The 6011-nt window shown below is 36.3% G+C and overlaps 1 protein-coding gene and 1 long non-coding RNA gene across 2 annotated transcripts in view; one reads left to right on the forward strand and one right to left on the reverse strand.

The window, feature by feature from the left end:
* LOC114338117 (protein toll) overlaps positions 1-6011 on the forward strand; it is a 123972-nt gene that overhangs the window by 82429 nt on the left and 35532 nt on the right. The gene's annotated exons all lie outside the window — the stretch shown is intronic.
* The window catches only part of LOC126886836 (uncharacterized), a 52133-nt gene that overhangs the window by 19952 nt on the left and 26170 nt on the right, over positions 1-6011 (reverse strand). The window lies entirely within an intron of this gene.

Raw genomic sequence — 6011 nt, forward strand, 5'->3', positions numbered from 1 at the left:
ACACGTAGTTTTCAGTTTTTCGGTCTGATGTTTATTTTTCGAAATATTTGCTTTTTTGTGAAATTTTGTGACTTGACCCTTTCCTTACTCGCTTAAATCGTCAGATTTTTGAAATATACACTGTTTTGCATGTACTTACCTTGTATTAATCTGACGTTTTCGAGTTTTTTCGAAGTATAGATTTTTTTTACGGACTGCCCCCAACGCACTCCTCTGTATTGAGTCAATATATGGTTGGGGTACATTTACAGGGTGCAAGGTTTCTCCCCACTGATTTTCTGACGCGCTTGAGTACCGCGCAAAATCCCCGCTTGGGCTCACCTACCATGATAAATATAAATGCGGTGGAAACTGTCCACTGATGGTAGTGAGAAGCAATTTAAATTTTTGCCTAGCTTTTACCAAAAATATTGGGGAACCGGCGCAAATTAAATTGTAAAACGTGTTTAAGGACGTTTGTAACATGTGAATATTAGTCCAGAGTGAAATTACTTAGTATTTGTTGTCAGTATTATTGTTTAATAAGTCTAAGCAGACGGGAGAGAGTATAGAGAAGTCTTAAGAGAAGAATTTGTAGGGTATTATCAACAAGAAAATACCGACATGAACACAATTAATAGAGAAATGCAACGAAAGCTCTTGAAAGCAGGCCTGACTGTGGCAAAGAAAACGAAAAGTAAAGAAGACAAAATAAGCGTTGGAACAAAACGGTTGATGGAAAAGAGACGCCTATTTCTAAGCGAAGGAAAGCGAAACACCGACGGTTTCAAAGAATTAAATAAACAAATATAGAAGGGAGTAAAGGAAGACTTAAGGATCTACAATGAAAACAAGGTAGAAAAAATTATAGAAAATAATCGAGGCCTAAAATGCTTAAGACCAAACATAGGAAAGCCTCTAATAATCTCATTAAAAGATAAAGATGGAAAAGAAACAAGAGAAAAGAACAAAATCCTAAAAGTTACACAAACATTTTACCGTGATTTATATTCCTCAAACAAAGACCCAGATAACACAGCAAAAGAAATCTTAAAAAAAAGATAATAAATGTGAACTCAGAAGTACTCCCTAATATAGAATCCTTCGAAATAAAACAAGCTATGGCACAACTAAAGAACAATGAGGCTCCGGGCCCAGATGGAATGCTTGCCGAAATGTTAAAGGAGGGGAGTGAAATTATTCTCGAAGAATTGAAAAATCTTAGATGATTGGAAAGAAAGCTTGACAATAATTCTCTTCAAAAAAGGAGACAGGGGAGATCTGAAACACTATAGGCCAATTTCCCTGTTGTCCCAAATGTACAAACTGTTTATGAGAGTAATAACTAATAGGCTATCGTCAAAGCTTGATAGCTATCAACCGGTAGAGCAGGCAGGATTCCGAAAGGGTTACAGTACAGCGGATCATCTTCTTACAGTCAGAACACTAATAGAGAAAGCCAATGAATATCACTTGAACTTATACATTGGCTTCGTTGATTATGAAAAGGCATTCGACTCCATAGAACTTTGGGCAATAGAGAGAGTTATGAACAACTGCAGGATAGATTCTCGATGTAGAATGCTCATACATAATATTTATAAGAAAGCTACAATGAAAATACAAATAGATGAGAAAACCAAAGCTATACCAATCAACAGAGGAGTTCCCCAGGGAGACGTTATTTCACCAAAGCTGTTCACACTGGGACTTGAAGACGTGTTCAAAGACATTAACTGGGTAGATAAAGGAATAAATGTTAATGGAAGAAAGCTGAGTCATTTAAGACATGCTGACGACATTGTATTATTCGCTACAAGTTTCGAAGAATTATAGACCATGATGACGCAACTATTTCAAGCTTCGGAAGAAGTAGGTCTTAAGATGAACTTGGAATAAACAAAAGTAATGACGAATACACCGAACATTACAAAAATAACGTTGAATGACATAGATTTAGAAACAATAAGCGAGTACATCTACCTGGGACAGATAATTAAAGTTAACAAAGAAAATCAAACTGCCGAAATTACTAGAAGAATAAGGTTAGCGTGGGCAGGATTTGGAAAACTGAGTTGGATCTTAAAAAACACTAAAATAGAACAATATTTGAGAACCAGAGTTTATGATCAGTGTATCCTCCCTATACTTACGTATGGTTCACAGACGTGGACACTCACCAAGGCCAATATGGATAAAATAGTAAAGGCACAGAGAGCGATGGAAAGATCAATGCTCGGGGTGAGGCTCATAGACAAAAAAACAAATACATGGATTAGAAGCAAAACCAAAGTAAAAGACGCAGGAGAACATGCTGCCAAATTAAAATAGAGCTTCGCAGGACACAACGCCCGACTGAAGGATAAAAGATGGAATCATGAAATACAACAATGGAGACCGTGGTTAGGAAGAAGTAGAGGAAGACCACAAATGAGATGGGCCGATGACATAAAGAAGTTTGGAGGACACAACTGGAAACAGGTGGCGCAAAATAGACAACACTGGATTGAATTGGGGGAGGCCCCAATGTCCAAAGTTGAATTACTGAAGGCTGAAGAAGAAGAAGAAAGTCTAAGCAAATGATGTTAACTTGCTGGACAGAACGGCAATAGACATCGCAGAATTTTATGTGGAGTTTGAAGAAAATGCGAAAGAAATAGGGTTAGCCGTCAACGTAGATAAAACTCAAGCCCTGATACATGCAAAGAAACAACAAAATTTACAGAATTTGACAATAGATGTCCGTAATATGGAGGTAGTAAAACAGCTCACATACCTGGGTGTACAGATAACTGAGGACGTTAGCGAGGAGGAAGAAATACGGCAACGAATAATGCTTGCTATCAAAGCATACTTCTCTCTGTCACAGGTGTTTGGATCCAAAGATATCAAGAGGGAAATAAAGTTTAAAATATATAAAACCATCATACGACCAATAGCAACATATGGCGTAGAAACATGGATCATGACAGAAAAGATAATAAACCTTATTAATACTTTTGAAAGAATGATTAAAGAGGATATTGCAATCCATTGAACAACGATTTATACAATATTACAAAGATTTATACCTATATTAATAGATAACTATGCAAAAATACAAAGATTGCGCTGGGCAGGTCACCTTAAAAGAATGGATAATGACAGGACACCTAGTAGAACGCTTAGCGGAACTATGGTAGGACGTCGGTCAGTAGGAAGACCAAGGAAAAGATGGATAGACGAAGTGGAAACCGATGCTTAAGAGATATTGAGGGTGGACACGTGCAGGAGAGTAGCCAGTGACAGAGATACTTGAATGCGGATGCTGGGGGAGGCCATGAAAATACAAGTATGTCTACATTAAAATTTTAAGTCACCGAATAGTTTTGATTGCCAATGACAGAAATTAATCATATGACAGGTTGACTTGGGTCTGGTTTCTTTCGCGGTGTGTAATTTGAAATGTAGAACGTGAAAGCAATGATCAGTACTACACGAGACGAACAAATGAAGATCAGAATGAGAATGATTTTTTCCAAGATTTAAAAAAATATCAGATTGCCAGCAAAAAATATAACGTTACCTACTAAATTAGGTCAGCTGTTAAAACTAATGAAGGATATGATGACTGACATAAAAAATAAAATAATGAGGTATGGTAGGGGAGCCCAAGCGGGGATTTTTGCAGTTACTTGAGCGCGTCAGATTATCATATGGGGAGAAACCTGGTACCTTGCATATGTACCTCTACCATATATTGGCTTTTAACACAGGGGAATTCGTTAAGGGGGGCCCGAAAAAAAAATCTATCCTTAAAAAACTCGAAATTGTCAGATTAAGATAAGGTAAGTTAAGCACCGGGTGTCCCAATAAGAATGGCTCTCGGCCATATCTCAGGAACCGTTTATAGTAGAGCTTTGAAATAAAAAATTTTATAACAAAAGTTGCCTCAGGAAAAGCCTGGAAATTATTTTCATAATTTTCATAATGAAAAATGAGGCAACTTTTGTTATAAAATTTTTTATTTCAAAGCTCTACTATAAACGGTTCCTGAGATATGGCCGAGAGCCATTCTTATTGGGACACCCGGTACATGCAAAAGAGTGTATATTTAAAAAATCTGACGATTTGAGCCGGGCGTAAGGAAATGGGCGAGTCCCAAAATTTCACAAGAAAATAGCGAATATTTCTCGAAATGCATGACAGATCGAAAAACTAAAAAATATGTGCCAATATTTTTTAAAAATCTATCTAATGATACTAAACACAACTTCCCACGGAGAGGGGTGGGGGGTAAATTTAATATTTTAAATACGAATCCCGCGATATTTCGCGAAATGAATATCAGATCGAAAAACTGTAAAATACACTTATTTAATATTTTTAAAAAGTCTATCGAATGGCACTAAACATGACCCCTACGAAGGTGGGGTGCGGGGTTACTTTAAAATCTTAAATAGGAGCCCCCATTTTTTATTGCAGATTTGGATTCCTTACGAAAAAATAAGTAACTTTTATTCGAAACATTTTTTCGAATTATGCATAGATGGCGTTATAATCGGAAAAAACGATTGGTGGAAATGGAAAATTAAATTAAAAAATGGCAAGCGCCCACAAAAATGGAAAATGTTACTTAACTTTTTTTGGTTTTAGAACGTACTCCTCACAACCCAATAGGTCTCCAAAGCGCTCGAGTGACTGCACATTTAGCATACTTTGCTCCCCTACCAGTATGAAATAGTGGAATTAACGAAAGAGCCTCAACTTCAAGCAGACACAATGGATGCTGATAAGCAAAAAGTAACAACCTGCTGGACAGGTACGGATAAACAACATACGAGTTGACCATGTACAATCTTATGTATACCTTGGTATTGGTACCAACGTAAATGCAAAATGTGAAAAAACCACAGAAATGAAGGCGAGAATAGAAAGAGCTAGAGCAGCATTTATCAATATGAAAAAGTTCCTCATAAGCAAGGATATGTCTCTTCCCCTTAAAGTACATTTAGTTAAATGCTACATTTTTCCGGTCTTACCATACGGTGTGGAGGTCTGGACGCTGACAGAGACGCTCATGAAAAAAACAATAAAGAAATGAAAATAAAATAAACATTAAAAAGAAGCACTGACGCATATTCTTTGTATATCTGGAGAGAACATGTCACCAACATAGAGGTAATCCACAGAATCGGAAAAGAGAAAGAAATCGTGACCACAATTAAACCAAAAAACTTATCTAGGCCACCTATTGAGACACGATAAATACTGTCTACTACAATTGATTATCCAGACGAAAATAGAAAGTAAGCGAGGACCGGGCAGGAGAAGACACCTAAGCTCGAGCTTGTGACCATCCCTATTTTATTCAGAAGTGCCGTAAGTAAGACCAGAGTTGCCATGTTAATAGTCAACGCTCACAAGGGATAAGGCACTTGAAGAACGCACCAGAAGAAGATATGAACGAAAGAGCAAAGCAATTTAGAGAACTTAAAGAGTAAGCATAAACACGAATGACAGTGGTATTTCCGAAGGAGCCAGTGTCACTGTCGTTATTTTATATTTAATTAAAACAGAAGGCACTTGGCACTTGAAGAACGTACCAGAAAAAGATTAACGAAAGAGCAAAGCAATTTAGAGAACTTAAAGGATATAATGAAAACCGAAGGATAAGTTATAAGGAAGTAACTAAATAAAACAAACAACTGCGGACAACATTAAGAAATACAGAAAACCACCGATTGGCCAGAAAAGAAAAAAAGGGGCATATATTATTATTGTTGAGACATAATTTTTAAAAATGAGCGTAGGGGATCCTAAAAACTAAAAATGAAAATGGCAAATGATACGCTTGTTTGTTGTTAATTATAATTATTATTGATAATTAAAATTATTGCAGTTTAACACATGCATATTAAAATGTCTCACTTCCAAAACAATTTAAAAATAATAATCGTTAGTTTATAGTGTTATTTATCTTTCTAATATTTCAACAATTCAGCTTTTGATAAAGATGCAGTAAACATAAACACGAATGACATTGGTATTTC

The sequence above is a fragment of the Diabrotica virgifera genome, chromosome 6 (assembly GCF_917563875.1).
Source record: "Diabrotica virgifera virgifera chromosome 6, PGI_DIABVI_V3a".
NCBI lineage: Eukaryota > Metazoa > Arthropoda > Insecta > Coleoptera > Chrysomelidae > Diabrotica > Diabrotica virgifera.